The sequence below is a fragment of the Carcharodon carcharias genome, chromosome 8 (genome assembly GCF_017639515.1).
Source record: "Carcharodon carcharias isolate sCarCar2 chromosome 8, sCarCar2.pri, whole genome shotgun sequence".
NCBI classification, from domain to species: domain Eukaryota; kingdom Metazoa; phylum Chordata; class Chondrichthyes; order Lamniformes; family Lamnidae; genus Carcharodon; species Carcharodon carcharias.
In genome coordinates, this window is record NC_054474.1 from 4,309,636 (window position 1) to 4,332,481 (window position 22,846).

Sequence of the window (22,846 nt, forward strand, 5' to 3'; positions counted from 1 at the left end):
AAGATTCCTTGGCACTATTTTGAAGAAGAGAGAAGAGTTATCCCCAGGGCCCTGACCAATATTTATCCTTCAATCAACATCACAAAAACAATTATCTGATCATTATCACATTATCATTTGTGGGAACTTGTTGGACATAAATTACGTGTCATGTTTCCTACTATACAAAAGTGACTATACTTCAAAAGTGCCTCATTGGCTGTAAAGGGCTTTAGTACACCCTGTAGTTGTGAAAGGTGCTAGATAAATGTAAGTTAAGCATTTTGTTTAAGGTCTTTTCTGAGTTATTTCTTTGTGAAGCTGGCTTATCCATTAATTCCACAAAGCTCTTCCTATAGACATAAGGGGTTAATCTCACCATTCTCCTTTGAACTCCTTTTTAGGGATGGAATTATACAGAGTAACTCCAGTGAGGACCGACCACCCTTCACAAAACCTCAGCTGAGACAGAAATGAAAACTCATCAGCCAATTTCCTTCGCTTGTTGCACCCTTGCCCTGTTTTAGATGTGGTGTGTTTGACAAATACCCCACTGTCTCTTTCAGCTTCCTCTTGGAAACTTCTAATCCTGTTTAGGGGTACATGTCAACTCCTTCTTCATATTTGCTTTCAATGTGTAACACGTTGTTTTTCTCTATGCTGAACATAACTTTCTTTATTGATCTGAGTGTCACCGTCAAAGTTCCGTTACTGAATGTACAATGTTCCATAGTTTGGTGGTATCTGCAAATTTGAAAATTTTGTATTAATATTTTAATTCCAAGTTCAACAACAACTTGCATTCATATAGCTCTGGTAATATAGAAAAGTGTCCCATTATACTTCACAGAAACATAAGCAACTTTCAAATTTTTACCGTAATCCTACTTACATTGTAAACTTTTTCTCTGTAAGAATCCCAATTGATGTGATTCAAAATTGATTTTTTTGACTGAAATGAAAGACTGGACAAACTTAGGTTTTTCAATGTTGAAAGGAAACAATTAATTTGATAACGGTAAGCAAGTTAGAGAAGGTCAATCTAGAATGTTAATTCAATAATTACACGAGGACAGGGATCAGATTAGATAGTGAGACATACCGCATGTGACTACAGTTCAAAAGGATTTGATAGGCTATAATTAACTTCGGGAATGTCCAGATGCTGCAGAGGGTCTATAATAATAAAAGTGATCAACACTTGGGCTGGATGTATTGATAGTGTAACAGAGGAAGGAAGCTTTGAATGATTTAACAGGTGAATGCTATGATAGGAAACTAAGGTTCTTTTCAGGTGGATGAACTAGGATAAGCTGGCTGGCCTCCCTCGTCCAAATGTGTCTTGTCATCTTGTAATCTCAAGAGAAATAAAAATATAAATGCTGAACGGATGATGTTTTAGTCCAACTATATTAGCCTGAATGATGACAAGATCTATCAACACTTCCACAAATTTCTGCTGCTAATTCATTTTGTGCTCTGCAGCTGTTACAAATTAAAATTCACTCTGTTAATCATGTGAACTTGTTTACTCTGCTGTTGCTGCTCAGTACAAATGCCCACCTCCTGGTGCCAGGTTGACAACAGCTGTGGCTCCGAATTATTCCAATAAGAGGCATGTAAATGGATTAACTTCAATGCCCAATATTCTCATGTCCCTCTGTATAGTGCAGCTCGTAATGTGATCATGTCCATCACATGGATCTGCCTTTGGAAAAAATGCCAAACAAGATCAGATTTATCAAAATCAACAGATTCTAAATTTCTCTCCAGGTGGTATCAGATTAAAAGAGAAAGCTAAAACACAGAAGAGACAATAAAAACACAAAGGTGAAACTCCTCCAACTATTGGTTTTGTATTTCCATTTGTATTTGATTGTGGCTGTTTCATTAAAATGATCAATTAGTAAAATTATCAACAGGTGGAACTTAACTCTCAGACTTAACAGAGATCTTCAAATGCAATAATTTCAAATAATGGACTAATCACCTCACATATATTTAAGAGAAAAAGTAATTCATGGGATGTGGGTGTCCCTAGCAGGACCAGAATTCATCGTCCTTTTTTAATTGCCCTTGAGAATGTGGTGGTGAGCTACCTTCTTGAGCTGCTGCAGACTGTGCTTCCACACTTGGGAGTTCAGGTTTTTGACCAATAATGATGAAAGAGCAGCAATTTATGTCCACCTCAGAATGTTGTGTGACATGACAGGAAATTGAAGGTTCCCGTGTGCCTGCTATCCTTGTCCTTGTGGGTAGCAAAGTTCACGGGTTTGGAAGGTGCTGTCAACGGAGCCTTGATGAGTTGCTGCATTGCAACTTGTAGATGGTACACACTGCTGCCACTGTGCACCTGTCATGGAGGGAGTAAAGGTTTATAGTCGTAGATAGGGTGCGAATTATTTTGCCGTGGTTGGTGTCAAGCTTCTTGATTGTTACATATATTGAATCACTGAAAAGTATTTGCAGCTCAAAATCAATGTAAGCAGGTAATGTCATCTGTTGGGTGCAATACAATTAACATCCAATTGACTGTGTAGGAACTTTTTTTTAAATAATAATGAGTTACATTATTTCCTAGACTAAAGAATTCAGGAACAACAACATAACTTGTGCTTATCTCTGCTCTAAACAGATACTGGTCTAAAACTTGTACTTGCAACATAACTGCTTCCTGGACTTGAATGATTCTGAACTACTAGAGTTACATTGAGGACAGAATCAATTTATTAACAAAGGTAGCAATAACTTTTGAGACCCAATACAATGGTGTTTCATTGCAAAACAATTTTGTAACTGAAGTTAATGCTTTGTAGGTCACGTTGCAAGTGGCTAAGTCAGAATGCTCTGGAACAGGTATCAAAAGACAAAGAAAACTGATAAAGATAAGCATTTTTAATGGGACTTAGTGGTGAACTGATGAATTGACCAAGCTGAATGTTCCTTCTGGGCACATTGGATTGGATGAATAAGTTTCCTCAGCTATATCTATCTTCTAACATCTAAGGTTCGCATTGCAATGGGGGTGGTGAAGAGCAACAAAATGCCCATAAAATTGACAACATGAGCAGATTCTACCCTCCTCAATGATCAGTGAGGATATTATCTCATATTCTTGGAACTTTTGCATTGTATGTAGTTGATATATCAGCTTTGCAATGACCACTTATAACGGCGTCTATAATAATTTTAAAGATGGGATAGTTTTCATGTGTTCAAATTCTTGCATTATCTCGCCTCTCCCATCTCTATAAACCCCATCAGCCTTACAACCCGCTGAGATCTCTTCTTCTTCTTCAGTTCTGTGTTGGAAGACAGGTCCAACCCAGATAGGACAAGAAGGGAAGTCCTGAATCCATCCCAGCCAGAATGAGGATCAAACCCCACACTGCTGACACTAAGATAACCCACGCCAGGTGTCCAGCCAACTGAGCCAATCATCTTCCAAGGAGTCTGAGTTGCTCTGGCAACATACACTTTTTCATGCATGTTGTAGCCTGTGGCAATGGATATTGATGGTAGAGGCTCCAATTTCTTTCCATCACCTGGCTGACCAGGAATTCCTCCTGCTCTTATTGCCTGTCATTGCCGTGTGTTAGAAGGATTTACAAGTTGACGACTGTTTCGCCATGTTATGAATGCACCTTGGCCATTAAGTCCTGGGATGGGGCTTCAACTCAGAGCTTCTGACTCAAAGGCAGAAACACTCCGATCTCTATGACCTCTGCGCGTCTACAATCCTGGCTTCTTTTGCATCCTTGATTTTAATCGCTGCAACATTTGTTTGATAATGCTCCCATGAAACGCTGTGGACATTTTACTAGATCAAAGGTGCTAAAGGATTATAAATCATTGTTGTTAATGTTCATGCAGTTGCTTTGATTTTTCGATGGCTGACTCACATTCCAAGGCAAGAATTTTCATTCCTTGGTTTGTTTTCTGTTGGGGCGATGATATCCTTCCCTTGATAAGGACCGTTGAAGAATCACAGCAGCGCCTTATTCTCTGTTGCCATATTGGACTTTCAAACAGACAAACAAAGAAAGATTCGCAGTTACACCCAGCGAAAGTCGATCATGTTGACTACATAACTGAAAGTTACTAGCTATGAAAAAAAATCAAAAGAATGCATTTCATCTTTTGCCTGCCCTTTATCCTATGATAAAATTCTAGCTCTGTAGAAGAGTAATATGGACTTGAAACGTTAACTCTGTTTCTCTCTCTCAAACCTGCTGAGCTTTTCCAACATTATCTGTATTTGATTCTGTGATATGTCCCTGGCACAGTTGAAGGTCCTGTGCTTTCATTTTAGTTGGTGAATGCAGACAATGTCATATTTACTAAAAAGGGAAAAAAACTGCAATGCTACATGGAAAGAACAGGTTATTGGGATTAATTGGAATTCTCCTTCAAAGAGCTGGCACAGCCATGATGGGCTGAGTGGTCTCCTTCAGTGCTGTATGATTTAATGGTTCTATATTTTCCTGGGCTCGGAGACAAGTGACACTGTGCTTTTGAAGCCTGTCTCTTGTTCCATTAGCAACAAAATAACCTCAAAATCACATCCTGTTATTATTTATTTAGTAATTTATTATTACTATTTTTATGAAAGGTGAGAAAATGCTTATTTTATAATCTTCCTGTGTTTGTGTTGACCATCTGTAGCATTGCATATGAGAGCCAAGGACAAATGTAGTTTTCAGGAAATTTGCATTTTTTTTATATTCGTTCATGGGATTTGGGCTTCGCTGGCTGGGCCAGCATTTATTGCCCATTCCTAGTTGCCCTTGAGAAGGTGGGGGTGAATTGGCCTCTTGAACTGCTGCAGTCCATGAGGTGTAGGTACACCCACAGTGCTGTTAGTGAGGGAGTTTCAGGATTTTGGCCCAGCGAAAGTGAAGGAACTGAGATATATTTCCAAATCATTATGGTGTATGATTGGAGGGGAACATGTGGCTGGTAGTATCTGCTGCCCTTGTCCTTCTAATTGGTAGCTGTCGTGGATTTGGGAGATGCTGTCTGAAGAGTCTTGGTGGGTTCATGCAGTGCATCATGTTGATGGTACACACTGCTGCTACTGTGCATCAGTGGTGGAGGGAGTGAATGTTTGTGGATGGGGTGCCAATCAAGCAGCTGCTTTGTCCTGGACAGCGTCAAGCTTCTTTAGTATTGTAGGAGATGCATTCATCCAGGCAAGTGGAAAGTATTCCATCACACTCCTGACTTGTGTCTTATAGATGTTGGACAAGCTTTGAGGAGTGAGGAGGTGAGTTACTCACCACAGGATCCTTGCCTCTGACCTGCTCTTGTAGCCAGTATTTATCTGGCTAGTCCAGTTCATTTTCTGGTCAAAAGTAACCTCCACGATGTTGATAGTGAGGGAGTCAGCAATGGTAATTCCATTGAATGTCCAGGGGAGATGGTTAGATTCTCTCATGTTCGCGATGGGCGGTCATTGCCTGGCACTTGTGTGGCATGAATGTTGCTTGCCACTTGTCAGTCCAAGCTTGGATATTTGGCATTTTAATATGGACTGCTTCAGTATCTGTGGAGTCATGAATGATGCTGAATGTTGTGCGAACATCAGTGAACATCCCCGCTTCTGACCTTATGATGGAAGGAAGGTGACTGTTGAAGCAGCTGAAGATAGTTGGGCCTAGGACACTACCCTGAGGAACTCCTGCAGCGATGTCCTGAACCGAGATAATTGACCTCCAACAAACACAACTATCTTACTTTTTGCTAGGTATAACTCCAATCAGCAGAGAGTTTTCCCCCTGATTCCCATTAACTCCAGTTTTCCTAAGGTTCCTTGATGCCACACTCGGTCAAATGCTGCCTTGATGTCAAGGCCAGTCACTCTCTCCTCACCTCTGGAGTTCAGCTCTTTTATCCACGTTTGAACCAAGGCTGAAATGAGGCCAGGAGCTAATTGACCCTGGTGGAACCCAAAATGAACGTCAGTGAGCAGATGTGGCTGTGAAAAATTGATGATCTGCTTCTATCACTGCTTGTTTGTCGCTACAACCACACCAACCCCCTCCACCTCTCTGTCTCTCTATCTCTCCGCCCCCCACACACACACCTTAAACCAGCTTATATTTCAGCTCTTTCCTGGACTCGAACTCAAGTTCTGTCGAAGGGTCATGAGGACTCGAAACGTCAACTCTTTTCTTCTCCGCCGATGCTGCCAGACCTGCTGAGTTTTTCCAGGTAATTCTGTTTTTGTGTCAGTGAGCAGATCATTGATAAGCAAATGCTACTTGATAGCACTGTTGATGGCACCTTCCATCACTTTGCTGATGGTCAAGAGTAGACTGAAGGTAGTAAATGGTTGAGTTGGATTTGTCCTGATTTTTTGTGTATGGGTCATTCCTGGGCAATTTTCCACATTGCCGGGTAGATGCCAATTTTGTAGCTGCACTAGAAAACTTGTCTAGGGGCGTGGCAAATTCTACAGCACAAGTCCTGAGGACTATTGCCGAAATATTGTCAGTGCCCATAGCCTTTACAGTATCATTAGGGGCAAGAAATAGTTTAAATAAGTTATATTTGTTTTTGTGGGTGTTAGGAATCAAGTTTAATTTGTATTTTTGTAATTTGTGTGTTACAAAACGTGAAACTTGAGTTTTGGTTTCACTTTAAAAGATGCCTGCATTTTAATGAGGTATCACGACTCTTGAAGGGAAATTAAAACAAACACAAGGTAGAAAAAATTGTGTTATTGCCTAGCAACAGGGGCCCATAGATACAGAACATCGTTTTTTTAGTTCAGTCGAAAGCAGCTGCCAGGAGAAGCTGGGCACAGGAGAAAGAATTGTAGGGAGCAGGTTCCAAAGGATGAAATGAAAAGTCCCAAAACCAGGGAGTGGAACAGTAGAAAGTTCCCAGTGAGACAGTGAAGTCAAGGGAGAAGAGCAGGAATCTGAACAAGGGCCTATTCAGTGGAAGTGAAAGTAAGGGGCAGCGAGGAAGGTGCCAAGTTTAAAGGGAGAAAGCTGCAGGGTGCAGACTTAAAGGCAAAATAGGCTTGCAAGAAGCTGGAAGACCTGAGGAGAGAGCCAAAGTTTGGTGACTCCTTACTGTGGGCATCTGAAGCAGTGATATTCTGTTGTACAGCTGAGTATCTGAGAAAGCTTGGAAGGGAAAGCTGGAATGCATGTGGCAATCCAGGGGAGAGGAACATCAGAAGGAGAGATTGAAACCCCAGAGGTGGATCTTTGTGGAAGATGACCAAGTGAAAGCGTTGTTTGGGAAAAGATTCCAAATTGGTTCCTTTGAGAGTGGAAATTGAAAACCCTCATTTGAAAGATGGAGTTCAGTGAGACGGTGTGATAAGTGTCTGGGGGAGTTGATGGGACATCTATAGCTTCCATTTGGGGTGGCATCTGTCACTTGGTTTCAGGGTGTGCTTTACATGACCACATGTAACCTATTGATTTACATGGATTATTTACATACTATGAACATTAAGAGTATAACATAGCTTTTGTAACTTGTATTGTCCTTACCAATCTGTATATATCTGTAATGGTATAGTTGTGGGTGAAGGAGTATTTTAATATAGTTAATCTTCTCTTGTTTAATAAGTGTTTTATTCTTTTGTTAAAAGTTCATCAACTGACTTCTGTGACTCTGCTCAGTAGCCGCCCTCCATGTTTCCAAACAAAAAATAAAAGTTAGGACCTACCAAGCCAGGTTTCACCCTGGAATCTGGTTTCTCCAGTAGTAACTACAACTGGGATCATACCAATATTCAATATCTTCAGCTGTTTCTTGATATCATGTGGAGTGAATCAAATTGGCTGAAGACTGGTATCTGTGATGCTGGGGACCTCTGGAGGAGGCCAAGATGGATGAAAGATTGTCGCAAATGCTTCAGCCTTATCTTTTGCACTGATGCGCTGGGCTCTTCCATCATTGAGGATGGGAATATTTGTGGAGCCTCCTCCTCCAGTCAGTTGTTTAATTGTCCACCACCATTGGATGTGGAAGGACTGCAGAGCTTAGGTCTGACCTGTTGGCTGTGGGATCCCTTAGCTCTGCCTATCACTTACTGCTTATGCTGTTTGGCATGCAAGTAGTCCTGTGTTGTTGCTTCACCAGGTTGACCCTTCATTTTTAGATACACCTGGTGCTGCTCCCGGAATGCCCTCCACCATCCTTCATTGAACCAGGGTTTAGCCCCTGGCTTGATGGTAATGGTAGAGTGGAGGAGATGCTGGGCTATGAGGTTACAGATTGCGAGTGTGTGCAATTCTGCTGCTGATGATAGCCAACAGCACCCATGGATGCTTCACATTGAATTGCTAGATTTGTTCAAAATCTATCCCATTTAACAGTGGTCGTGCCACACAACACAATGGAGTGTGAAGATGGAAATTATTATTTTAATTTTTTTGGGGAATTTGGTTGTATTCTGTAAAGAAAGTTGCGTGTGCGTGTGCGTGTGCGTGTGTGTGTGCGTGTGTGTGTGTGTGTGTGTGCGTGTGTGTGTGTGTGTGTGTGTGTGTCCATCCATGTGTCATTAAACTGGGGGACGCTTAGTAAAGACAACTTGACTGTGGAAACTGAGAGAAGGCAGGTAAAAGCAAGATGCATGCATTTATAATGAGAGGCTCTGGTGGAGTGGATTTACGAGTAAATAGGTTGGGCTTTAAAATTGCTTAGAACAATGGAGTTTAAGATGAAGGGGAGGAAGGATGTTTAAGGAAAGATATTTAGTTGTGTTGAGATGGCTGTGTGGGGGGAAATGTCCTGAGACCAGCTCTGTGATGAGAGAAATTGTGAATTTGAAGCAGCCACTCAGTTTCAATTCAAAGAGGTCTTTGTTTTCAGAAAGCAGTCTGATTCTGAACTTCCTTCAGTTCCACAGCAGAGTGGAAGAGAGTGAGAAGCCATGTGGTATACTTTATTAAAGTAGCAGCAGTTTTTGCCTTGGGTAATATTAATGGATTTTTATAGTTATAAATCTATAAGGAAGCTGTGTGTTCTGACCAAGTGGGTTTTTTGGGGGGATTTATTGTAAGTCTCTTTTATCTGTGTAAATTTTATCGTGTTAATATATCTTTTTATTTTAAAATCCTAAACATGTTACAATGAGACTATGCTTCTGGGATCAGTAGTTTACCCCTTGTTTTCAAAATACAAAAAAAAAAATATGATTAGTAAGACAGGTTTCCCTCTGGGATATGGCTTGTTCAGTGAATAACATCAGCTGTAATCATAACAACAGGTTATCCTCATTGCCACAAGGACTATACGGTGGTCACTCCTACTGATACTGTCATGGACAGCTGCTAAGCAAGATATTGAGTCTAACAAGGGTTCTTGTTGAACACAATTACATGAAGTTTATTATTATCAAAAACTTTATCCAGCTCTGCACAGGCCTTGATTTGGCCTGGGTCCTAACAGTTACATAGGCTGGTTACTTGACCATATGCCTGACTCATAAGTTATACATAAAGCCTTAATGATCCAGAGTCACAGACAGTAGTGAACATCTGCAGTAGAGATCACAGGCAATAGTGAACATTTAACATGGAGATTTTCCCTTTTATCCAGCAGCCTTACACGTGGTGATGTCATAGTGATGTCACTATGCAGCTTCTTAAAGGTATATGTCATTGGCATGCGTACAATATCACAGAATCACAGAGTGCAGAAGAGGGTTTTCAGTCCATCGAGTCTGCACTGACACGTGAGAAACACCTGACCTACCTACCTAATCCCATTTACCAGCACTTGGCCCATAGCCTTGAATGTTATGATGTGCCAAGTGCTCATCCAGGTATTTTCTAAAGGATGTGAGGCAACCCGCCTCCACCACCCTCCCAGGCAGCGCATTCCAGACCCTCACCACCCTTTGGGCAAAAAAGTTTTTCTTCACCTCCCCCCTAAATCTCCTGCCCCTCACCTTGAACTTGTTCCCCTTGTGACTGACCCTTCAACTAAGGGGAACAGCTGCTCCCTATCCACCCTGTCCATGCCCCTCATAATCTTCTACACCTCAATCAGCTCATCCCTCAGTCTTCCCTGTTCAAACGAAAACAACCCAAGTCTATCCAACTCTTTTCATAACTTAAATGTTTCATCCCAGGCAACATCCTGGTGAATCTCCTCTGCACCCCCTCCAATGCAATCACATCCTTCCTGTAATGTGGCGACCAGAACTGCACCACAACTGCAGCACAACTGAGGTACGTGGTAATCAGCAGGAGGTTTCCTTGCCCATGATTGACTCGATGCCACGAGACTTCACATGGTCCAAAGTCAATGTTGAGGATTCAGCTCCCCCCTGACTGTATGCCATTGTGCCACTACCTCTGCCGTGTCTGTCGTACCAGTGGGACAGGACATACCCAGGGGTGGTGATGGTATGATTCTGCGAGTATGACTATAACTAGTCTGTGAGACAGTTCTCCCAAATTTGGCACAAGCTCCCAGATGTTAGTAAGGATGACTTTATGGGGTAAACAGGGCTGAGCTTGCCAGGAGGTTCATCCAGTTTCATTCCTTATCCAATTTTCTGTAGTGGTTTTATACAACTGAGTGTCTTGCTCAGCCACTTCAGAGAGCAGTTAAGAGTCAAACACATTACTGTGGGTTTGGAGTCATATGTAGGCCAGACCATGTAAGGATGGAAGATCTCCTTAGGGCATTAGTGAACCAGATGGGTTTTAACAACAAACAACAATGGTTTCATGGTCACCATTAAACTTTTAATTCCAGATTTTTGTTGAGTTCAAATTACACCATCTGCTGTGGTGGGATTCGAACCCAGGTCCCGAGAGCATTACCCTGGGTCTCTGGATTAATAGTCCAGTGACGATACCACCACCTCCCCCAGTTTTTGCTGGAATGTTTAGAGCAAAGCTAAACTTAATTGCGTGCCTATTTTAAAGTCATGCTTTCTCTCCCTATTGCATATTAATAGTTTAAAATTGTTATATATAAATAGTTATATGTATAGTATATTATGTATGCTAAAAATTAGGCCTATGGAAATTTCAGAACCAAAGTGAAAGAATTTGCACTTATATGGCACCTTTCATAACCTCAGGCCCTCCCAATGCACTTTACAGCCAACAAAGTGCATTTGAAGAGCAGTCAATTGTAATGTAGGAAAACTGGCCGTCAAATTGTGTGCAGCAACCTCCCACAAACAGCAATGTGATATTGGCCCAGCCATTATTTGGAGCATATTAACGTCTGCAGTAAAAGCTAAAGACTTAGGAGATACAACACTCGTACTTTGATATTACAACTGGCAGAACAGGTATATTTATAACGTGGTAATATTCTAATCACCAATGTGGGTGCAGGAGCTTATAACGGCAAACAGTTAACTCTGAAATGTTAACAGCAAGTATGGTATTGTGAGCAGGAGTAATGTTCAAATGTAACCCTTTTAATATTTAATATTGATATTTCCATTTGGGATATGACTTTGATATGGGATACATCAGATTGTCTGTATTCTTGGGACTTTTTATTCTGCCATCTTTTAATTAATGGCCTCTTATAAGCCATTTCCCACCCAGCCTCAATTTTCAGGCAGGCAGAAGGAGCTCAGTGCACCGAGAAGCTCGGAAAGTGACCCTGCTCAGGACTCAGGCTGGAAGGGGCACATCCATAAGCAGACTCCTTTCAAATTCGGGCACCACTCCTACAAGGCTATGGGTGCTCCCTCCTCATCTCACCCCCTCCTTGCAACCCCCAGCCTCTCTATCAACCCCCCCAACCTTCCTTCCGTCCACCAACCCCACTCCGGACTTCACTGCCCCTCCACATTTACCTGGTCCTGGACTCTCAGGACTTAGACTCTGGGCACTGCTTATAGTGCCAGTCCTGTCCACTGCAGCTTCTGGTGCCTGCTGGGACTAGAGAGCAACTGGCCAATCAGATTGACTGGCAGCTCTCTTAAGGCATGACTTCTTCCTGGGTGGTGGAAGTCCCACTCTAGTCAATGAATGGTCTTTGAAGCATTAAGTAGCTGTGGGGCAGTCAGTTTCAGTGGTGATGCATTGGCCACAGCCTCTTTGGATGGTGAGAGGGGAAACCCCACCAATATAAAATTCCTGGTCCACCTGTTTCAGTTGCCTTTTGGGGAATGGATCATGATGGGGTAGATAGGGGGAACTATTTCGGCTGGTTGGAGAGTCTAGAATTAGGGAACATGGCCTAATAATTAGAGCCAGGCTTTTTAGGAGCGAAATTAAGAAATACTGCCACACACAAAGGATGGCAGAAGTTTGAAACTCTCTTCCACAAATGGAAATTGTTGCTGGATCAATTGTTATTCAAAGGTATTAAGGGATTTGGGGCAAAGACATGTATATGGTGTTTGGTCTGTTATGGCACAGCCAATGGTAAATGTTGAGCTGCTCAAATCCCAAAGGGAAACTAGAAATAACAGCCACAGCTGCTTTGCAATTTGTATAAATTTCGAGATGCATATCTTGAATTCAGTAGTAATAAGACCACTGAGACTTATAGGTTTCTTACCAAACTAAGTTAAACTTTTATTAATAGAAGACATTGTTTTAAATACATATATAGATCTACTAATTACTACTCTAGTTTCTAAATCCCCTAGTTAATCTACTCCCAGTTATACTTTCATTAAGGCAACAGAAAGACATATAGATTTTAAAAGGAAAGAAACATAAAACCCTGAACAATCCAATTCAAAGTGAGTTTTCTTAACTTTTGTACTTTGTAAACAACAGCTTGAGGTGTAGATTCTGAAGGCTTTTCACACTTGTGTAATCTTAGAATGCCTCTCCTTACACACAGCCTTTGTTCCTTTATACATATTTTCTCCTTTGATTGCAAATTCCCATTGTTTCACTATATCTTTGGACTTTACCTCTCTGACAATAAAAATCTCTCATAGTAATAATTTTACCAGTAATCTTTGGGAAAAATAAACACACTGGGCTGAATTTTGCCGTCGGTGAGCAGGGGTTGGGGCCCACTCGCTGATGTGTAAAATGATGCGGGATGATGTTGAGGATTTCCCCCAATGTCATCCCATCTCATTTAAATTTTAAAGAAGGCGGGGACACAGCAAAATCAGCTGGGCACCTGCTAACCTGTCAATGGCCAATTGACAATCAAATTGTGTGCAGCAACCTCCCACAAACAGCAATGTGATATTGGCCCAGCCAATGGCCAATTGAGGCCACTGACAGGATCATTTAAACAATGAAAGGACCTGCCCGTCCAACCTTAAGGTTGTCGGGTCGGCCAGGAACCCCGGCGGGAATAGAGAAAACATGAAACCTCATCCAGCAGCGGGATGAGGTTTCATGTAGGGTTTTAAACAGTTTAATAAAGTTTTAGTGTAATTTATGAACATGTCCCATCTCATGTGACATTGTCACATGATGGGGACATGTTAAGGATATTTTCTTTCTTTTTTTAATGTTTTTGAAAGTTGAGGTGATCTCCCTGAGGCAGCACTTAGCCTCGGGGAGAGGTGCGTTTTATCGTGTGCATGCGTGATAGAACACACTCTCGCTTTTGGGGACTCCCCCCCCACCCCCCGCCCCCCGCCCAAACAGGGAGTGCATAGCGCCTCCCACCAGACGTCAGGCTGGGTGGGCTTCAATTGGCCCGCCCATTTAAAATGGCGGCAGGGCCCGCTTCTCCGGCAGGGATCGGCTCTCCGCCCGCCAGAGATTGGGTTGGGCCCGGCAGGCAGAAAATTCTGTCCACTGTTTCTGAACTTCACCTGGCTAGGTGACATATTTCACCTCTCCTTTGAAAACAATCCAGTGTGGTTTATTTAAAAATTCAAACATTCCATTTACCCCTATGTTTGCCTACTGAACATTTCAAACCTAATTTATCTTCTAATACATCAAAGCCTTCAGACCAGTTGCCTTTACTTCAATTAAAATCACTCACACGCACACTCTCTCTCTCTCTCTTACACTAACAATAAATTCCAATAACATTATGACAATTATTATAACTTACTGACAAGTCACAGATCAGCTAAGATCTCATTGAATGGTTTGAGGGACTAACTGGCTTCCCCCTGTTATTTCTCAAATAATGTCAATAGGATCTGTTTTTATTCACTGGCCACATGTTTATTGCCCATGTTCAGTGTACATTGTTAAGAGTCAACCACATTGCTGTGGGTCTGGAGTCACATGTAGGTCAGAGCAACTAAGGATGGCAGATTCCCTTCCCTTTTACAGCAAATAGCAATGGCATCAGTCCTTTTTTTACTGAATGCAAATTTCGCTGTGTGCTATGGTGAGATTCAAACTCAGGTCCCCAGAGCATTATCCTGGATTACTAGTGTAGTGACAATGCCATTATGGTCTTCTATTTTTACTTAGTTCTGTTGAAGGGTCATTCGGACTCGAAACATTAACTGTGTCCCTCTCCGCAGATGCTGCCAGACCTGCTGAGTTTTTCCAGGTATTTTTGTTTTTGTTTTGGATTTCCAGCATTCGCAGTTTTTTTTTGCTTTTACCCTTATGGCACTGCCTCCCCACTGAAGAGGCAGGTAGGGCCTCAGTTTAACATCTCACCCAAATGTTTAAATACATTAGAGGAGTTATATAAGTGTGTGTTGTCGTTACTTTGGATTGTGTGCTCTGGATTGCAATTTGAACTCACCATCTTTTGACTCAGGGGTAGAGTTTACCACTGACATGATTGACTGACATCCAATCACATGAGACCTGTAATCCGGCACACCCAGTGGAAAGCTCCCAGTGTGATCACATCACAGGAAATTCCAGATGCTTGGACCATGATCTTTTTGTTTATAATGGATTTGAATGGATTTCCTGAAATCTGTTCACTGGGAGCAAAATCACCTCCATTATTCTCACACGCTAGGCAAGTTAGTCACCCTATTTTACTGTTAGAATTTGCATTAAATCAAATTGGATTCTCAGCTGGAGGAAAGAGTACTTCAATATGGTAAAAATAAAAGGAACTATTCGGCAAACTGCAATTAAAATTAAGTATCTCGGATATTTTTTGACCAGTTTCAGCTCGAGGAATGACAGTGATTGTCAGTTGGTAATTAAGGTCTGAGTCAATCCTAACTTTAGTTCTGAATGAGCTGCCTCCTGACACTTTTGTCCTTTTTCTGTCTACCCAGAGTTTATGCAAGAAAGTTTCAAGTGTATAGGTGTGCTGTTTTCTGTCATGTTCCATTAGCTTCAGCAACGTCATCAAGGTCCCGATTGCAAAAGAGCATAAAAAGCTATTTTGTAACAACAAATGATAACGCAGTCCCTGGCACTTAAAGGGCCCCGTGTTTAATGTGAAGATGCACTGATTGCTGTTCCCGTTACTTTCTGCGTGTTAAGCACACTGGCTATTTCGGGTAGAAACAGGTGTTGAGTGAATAGTTTACACCTCATTAAGGTGCAATTACCTCCCCAGCTTAATCACCTCTAAGTACTGTTGGCTAATGGTGTTTGAAGAAATTGTGAACAGTGATCAACAAATGCGTGAGCAGGGGAAGCTTTCAAGCTTTGGTGAAAGATTTTCATCAGTTGCTAAAAGTACACTTGCTAAAAATAGAAGGAAGAAAGAACTTGCATTTCTGTAGCATCTTTCATGAGAATCCAAAATGCTTCACGGACAATGAACGTAGCAACAGAGCCACACAAAGAGGAGTAGGCCATTCAGCCCATCGAGCATGCCCCACCATCCAATTAGATCATGGTTGATCATTCACCTCAGTGCTGCTCTCCTGTGCTATCCACATATCCCTTGACGTCATTAGTCTCCAGAAATCTATTAATTTCTGTCTTGGACATGCTCACCGCCCTCTAGGGGTGGAGAATTCCAAAGATTCACCACTCTTTGAGTGAAGAAATTCCTCCTCATTTCATCCCTCAGTACTGTGGGTGTACCTACACCACATGGACTGCAGCGGTTCAAGAAGGCAGCTCACCACCACCTTCTCAAGGGCATCTAGTGATGGGCAATAAATGTTGCCTAAACAGTGAAGTGCACATCTCATGAATAAATTTTAAAAAGTCTTAAATGCCCTACCCCTTATCCTAAGATTATGTGCCCTGGTTTTAGACTCACCAGACAGGGGAAGCACCTTATCTACTTCCAGTCTGTCATACCCTGTAAGAATTTTGTAAATTTCATTGGCGTCACCCCTTATTCTTTGAAACTCTAGGGAATACAGACCCAGTCACCCCAGTCTCTTCTCATTAGACAATCCCGCCATCCCAGGGATCAGTCTGGTGAACTTCTGTTACACTCCCTCTATGACAACTATATCCCTCCTTAGATAAGGGGATAAAAACAGTACACAATACTCCAGGTGAGGCCTCACCAAGGTTCGAAACAACTGCAGCATCTTTAAACCTGTGCTCAAATCCCCTTGCGATGAAAGCCAACATACCATTTGCCTTCCTAATTGCTGGCCGCACCTGCATGCTAAATATTCTGCCTTTCTGTTTTTTTTTCTCTATCAAAATAAACAACTTCACACTTATTTACATTATATTCCATCTGCCATGTATTAGTGCATTCACTTAGGCTATTCAAATCCTCTTGAAGCCTCCTTCCATCCTCCTTACAACTTACACTACCACCCATTTTGGTATCATCAGCAAACTTGGGAATATTACAATTGGTCCCCACATCCAAATCATTTACATAGATTGTAAAAAGCTGTGCACCCAGCACTAATCCCTGTGATACCCGACTAGTAACAGACTGCCATCCTGAGAATGATCCGTTTATTCCTATTCTCTGCTTTCTGCCTGTTAACTAGTTTCACTCCGTACTAGTATATTTCCCCCAATCCCATGAGTTCTAATTTGATTTACTAACCTCCTGTGTGGGAGCTTATCAAAAACCTTCTGAAAATCCAAATACACCACATCTACTGGTTCTCCTTTATCATTGTTGCAAGTTATATCTTTAAAATGTTCCAACAAGTTTGTCAAATATGATTTCCCTTTCATAAATCCATGATGACTCTGCCCAAACTTACCATTCTTTTCTATTATCACTTTATAATAGATTCTAACATTTTCCTACTATTGATGCCAAAATAATAGATCTGTAGTTGTCCATTCTCCCTCTTCCTCCCTTCTTAAATAGTGGGGTTCCATTTACTACTTTGAAGTCCTCAGGAATCTATAGAATTTTAAAAGGTAACCACTAATGCATCCATTATCTCTCCAGCCACCTCCTTCAACACTCTTGGATGAAGCTCATCCAGTCCAATAAATTTATCAACCTTCAATCCGGTAAACTTTTCAAGTACTGCCTCTTTACTAATACTAATTTCTTTTAGTTCCTCAGTTTCTCAAGGCCCTTGGTTGCCTAGTATTTCTGAGAGATTTTGTTTCTTTTTCTGTGATGACAGATGAATAGTAACTGTTTAGTTTCTCTGTGATGTCCCCTGTCCTCCATATAAATTCTCCTGTCCCCACCTGTAATGGGCCCACATTGTACTAGTTAATCTTTCCCTTTTCACATATCTAAAGAAGCTTTTACAGTCGGCCTTTATGTTCCTCGCTAGTTTGCAGTCATATCCTCCTTTCCCTTTCTTGATCAGTTTCTTGGTCCTCCTTTGCTGGGTTCTAAATTGTTCCCAATCCTCAGGCTTACCACTTTTTCTGCATCTTTATAAGCCACTTCCTTTGATCTAATGCAGACTTTAACTCCTTTCATTAGCCACGGTTGATTTACCTTTCTCTTTGGGTGTTTGTGCCTTAGAGGAATGTATAGCTATTGTAGACTATGTGGTATTTCCTTAAATACTAGCCACTGCCTGTCTACCATCAAATATTTTATTGTATTTTCCCAATCTACCTTAGCCAATTTGTCCCTCATTCCATCATAATTTCCTTTCTTCAGATTTCAGACCCTAGTTTCAGAATGAACTGTATCACATTCAAACTTAATGCAAATGTCTAGCCTATTACAGTCGTTATTTTCCAAAGGCTCCTTTACAGTAAGGTTATTAATTATCCCTTTTGCATTACACAACACTAAATTCAAAATAGCTCGATCCCTAACTGGCTCCTCAATGGACTGCTCCAGAAACCCATCTCATACATATTCCAGGAATTCATCCTCCACTGCATTAGTGCTGATTTGGTTAACCCAGTCTGTGTGTAAATCAGTCACCCTGTATTATTGTATTATATGTTATATTATATATTATAATATATATTATATATTACTGTATTACCCATCTGTATTACCAACTGTATTATGCATCTACAATCTCCTGATTTATACTGTGCCCAACATTATCACTACAGTTTGATGGCCTATAAACAACTCCCACCAATGTCTGCTGCCACTAGCTGATTCCATATATTGATTCTTCAACCTAAAATCCTCTCTTATTCATGTACTGACCTCATCCCTTATTAAGCGTGATACCCCACCTCCTTTTCCTTTTTGTCTATCCTTCCTAAATGCTGAATATCCTTGGATATTCAGTTCCCAATCTTGGTCACCCTGTAGCCACATCTCCATAATGACAATTAAATCATACTCATTTAACCCCTCTTTGTGCATTCAAATCATTAACCTTTTTGTGAATGCTACATGCATTCAGATTGTGTGCGTTTAATTCTGCTTCTATTCTGTTCTGATCTTATTTAATTCTTGCCTGCGCTTTGTCTGTCTTCTATTTTTGTTTTCTACTTTTCTACTTTCTTTTACCAGTTTTGCTTCCCTCAAATCTGAGCTCTCTCTCAGATACCCAATCTAGTTCAAATCCTCCCCAACAGTGCCAGTGGATCTCCTTGTGAGGATGTTAAGATGAAGCCCATCCATCTTGTACAGCTCCACCTGCCCCAGAACCGGTCCCAATGCTTCAGAAATCTGATGCCCTCCCTCCTACACCAGTTCTCCAGCCAAATGTTCAATTGCTCAATTCTCTCATTTCCAAGCTCACTCGCATGTGAGATTGGAAGTAATCCTGAGATTACTGCTTTAGCCATCCTTTTAATGAAGTAGTAAAGTACTTTTGAAGTACTGAAACTCAAAAGCTGGGCTCAGTGTTGACTCCTTTTCTGAAGCACATGAGAAAATGGGCCTTTCACTTGTTACAATCCCAGCTGATATTCTAACTGGACAAACCTGATCCCAGGGAGGAACCCAGATTGATAGATCCTAACTTTTATTTTTTTGTTTAGATACGTGGAGAGTAGCTACTGAACAGAGTCACAGGAGCCAGCTGATGAACTTTAACAAAAGAATAAAACATTTATTTAACAAGAACAGGTGAACTATATTACAATACTCCTTCACCCACAACTATACCTTTATAGATATATACAGATTTGCAAGGATAATGCAAGTTTCAAATGCTATCTTATACTCTAATGTTCACAGTTAGTACACAATCCATATAAACCAATAGATCATCTATGAACAGACATACCACACTCTGAAGCCAAGTGACAGATGCCACCCCAAACAGATGCTATGGGTCTCTCCTCAACTCCCGCCCAGATGCTTGTCACACTGTGAGCGACCAGTCTCACTAAACTCTGTCTTTCATATGAAGGCTTCCAATCTCTACTCTTCAAGCACTGGCTTTGGAATCTTCTCCAAAACCGACACTTTCACTCAGACACCGTTTGCGAGGGTCCACCTCCAAGGTTTCGAACTCTCCTTCTGATGTTCCTCTCCCCTGAATCACCATGTGCATTCAAGCTTTCTTCCATTCACTTTCTCTCAATCACTCAGCCATGCCAACAGTAAGGCATTGCTTCACAGGCCCATAGTAAAGAGTTACAGACTTTCAGCTGTCTCTTTGGACCTTCTGATTTCTCATAAGCTAGTTTTGCTTAAAACTGCTTCCTGCAGTTTGTCTTCCTTTAAGCTGGAAGCTTGAAGCCTTCCTCTACTCCTCACTCAACTTTACGAAGCAGGACCTTTTCCAGTTTCCTGTCCATTCTTTGACTAGAAGCTCTGCTTGGGATCCTTCCTGTTCCACTCCCCTGGATTTGGAGACTTTCTTCTTTGCCTTGGGACATGCTATCTGTCCCTTCACTCCAGTCTCTCTGGCAGCTACTTTCAACTGAACTCAAACTGCTTTCAATTGCTCAGAGATAAAAACAAAAAAACTGCGGATGCTGGAAATCCAAAACAAAAACAGAATTACCTGGAAAAACTCAGCAGGTCTGGCAGCATCGGCGGAGAAGAAAAGAGTTGACGTTTCGAGTCCTCATGACCCTTCGTCATGAGGACTCGAAACGTCAACTCTTTTCTTCTCCGCCGATGCTGCCAGACCTGCTGAGTTTTTCCAGGTAATTCTGTTTTTGTTTTCAATTGCTCAGCCTGTGTGTGTGTGTGTGTGTGTGGGTGTGGGTGGGGCCTGCCCCTTTGGACTCCTGTTGCTAGGCAACAGCACAGTTTATTTCTACTCCTATGTTTGCTTTAACTTCTCCCCGCGAGTTGTAAAACTCTCATTTGAAACGCAGGTATGCAAACAGCTTTAGACCTGTTTCACTCAAGGGTGAAACTAAATCCCAGGTTTCATCTTTTAAAGTGAAACTAAAACTCAACTTGACATTTTCTTAACACACAAATACAGAAATACAAATCAAACTTAAACTTTAAAGCTAAAACTCATCCCTAACACCCACAAATACAAATATAACTTACTTAATATAACTTACTTAAACTGTCTCTATTTCCTCACACATTAAACACCTGGAAAACTAAGGTTCTCTTCAAATTAGATCCCACAGCATGACACCTTCCCTCGTTGATTAAGATCAACGGCGGGACCCTGGAAATAGTGGACCATTTTCCATATCTCGGGAACATTCTCTCGAAAAAAGTAGGTATAGATGACAAAATTCATCAATGCCTCCAATGTGCCAGTTCAGCCTTTGGCTGACTGAGGAAAAGAGGATTTGAGGACCAGGATCTAAGGTCATGGTTTACCGGGTAGCAGTGATCCCTGTGCTCCTATATGCTTTGGAGACATGGACAACCCACAGCAGGTGCCTCAGAGCCCTGGAGAAGGATCACCGGTGGTGCCTTCACAAGACCTTCCAAATCTGCTGGTCAGAAAGATGGTTCAACAGCAGCGTCCTGTCCCAAGCCAACGTGCCCATCATTGAGGTGCTAATCACTCAAAGCCAGCGCCACTGGGTGGGACATGTTCTTTGTAAGCCTGACACCAGATTCCTGAAGCAACTGCTGTACTTGGAACTCAGCCATGGCAGGAGACTCCCAGGAGGACAGGGGAAACACTTTAGGGATGTCCCCAAAGCATCCCTGAGAAAGTCAAACATCCCCAGTGATTCTTGGGAGTCCCTAGCTTGTGACCGACCAAAATGGAGGAGGTGCATTTGGAGAGGCACCGAACACGTCAAAAGACTTCATCAGCAACCATACAGAGGTGAAGTAGAGGCATGGGAGAGAGGGCACAAACCTCCAAACACTCCATCTACACGACTCTTCAAGCACCACCTGCCCCGCATGTAGCAGAGTCTGCAGATAGTACATTGGACTAATCAGTCTTCAATCCATTGAACAAGAATGGAAGCAGGTCATCTTCGATCCTGAGGAAAAGATGAAGAAGAATATTTCTCAAGTGTAGTCACTGTTAGATTCACAGCAGCCAATTTATGCAGAGAAAGATCCCAGAAGCAACAATGTGATAAATGATCAGTTAATCTGTTTTAGTGATAGTTATTGAGTGATACCTGTCAGTCAGTGTGCTGAGGAGAACTTCCCTGCTTTTCCTCAAACTCGTGGCTGGGGGAATCTCTGACCTGAGAGCAGATGGGGGACCCAGTTTAACGTCTCTTCCAAAAACGGCATGCCCAGCATGCAGCACTCCCTCAGCATTATAGTGGATGCGTCAATTTAGATTTTGTACTCAAATCTCTGGGGTATCAATGTGAGCTCAGAGCCTCCTGTTCAGAGGTGAGAAAGCTCCTGACTGGGCCACAGCTGACAACAAGAGCTGAAAACTATATTCCCTTTTGAAACTTTTCACCCAAACCCTTTTTCACCTGAATGTCCAGTTTGACCCTTAACGTGTGTAGATATATGTGTATATACGTATATATAATAAATATATATATATAATACACATATTATATATGCATGTATATTGCTGAAATTTTGAGGCCCGGCTGGAAGTAATTAAAGGTCTGAAACAGTCCTTTCCTTGAGAATAAAGGGATATAAGGTACGGAAATAGCAACCATTAAGAGTTAATGCTGTCTATAGTATGCAACTGAGGAGAAAAGTGTCATTTCATAAAGGTAAGGCGACTCAAAATTACATTATAACAAAAAAGTTGGGCTGTCCATCATTCCCTTTCTTTAGCAATCTGCAGCTTTTTCACACCAAACCTTTGCCTTCCTTACCTTTTGCTTCCCTGATATTTCTTATCTCCCCTACTCTTTTCAACCTTGGATGTCTCCTGCTCTGTGGATCTTCATGTAGGCTTTCTAAATAAATGACCACATTAGTTTCGGTAATTAGAACCTGAAGCTTCGCTTAACAGTACAAAAGTATATCAGATCAAACAAACCTGGGTCACTGATAATCTCTCCCTAATTGTCCAGTCTAAGAGCAGCATGTAAAGGTTCACAAACAAAAAAAAAGTCATTGATTTGTTATAATAAAGTAAGATGAGTTGAATAGCTTTCTCCAATCTGCAAATGGCTTTTAGTTGCAATCAATTTTATTTCATTTTCTGTCTCAAAATCCATGTGTTCAATAATGCATTCTTGATCAATAGTCCATTATTGTGGGATACACCGGAAACAAGCACCTGTGGCTTTTCATCACAAAACTGATGAAAAATGAAAAGGAGACAAATGAAAAACAAACAGCAATACATGTATTAAATGGGTAAGCA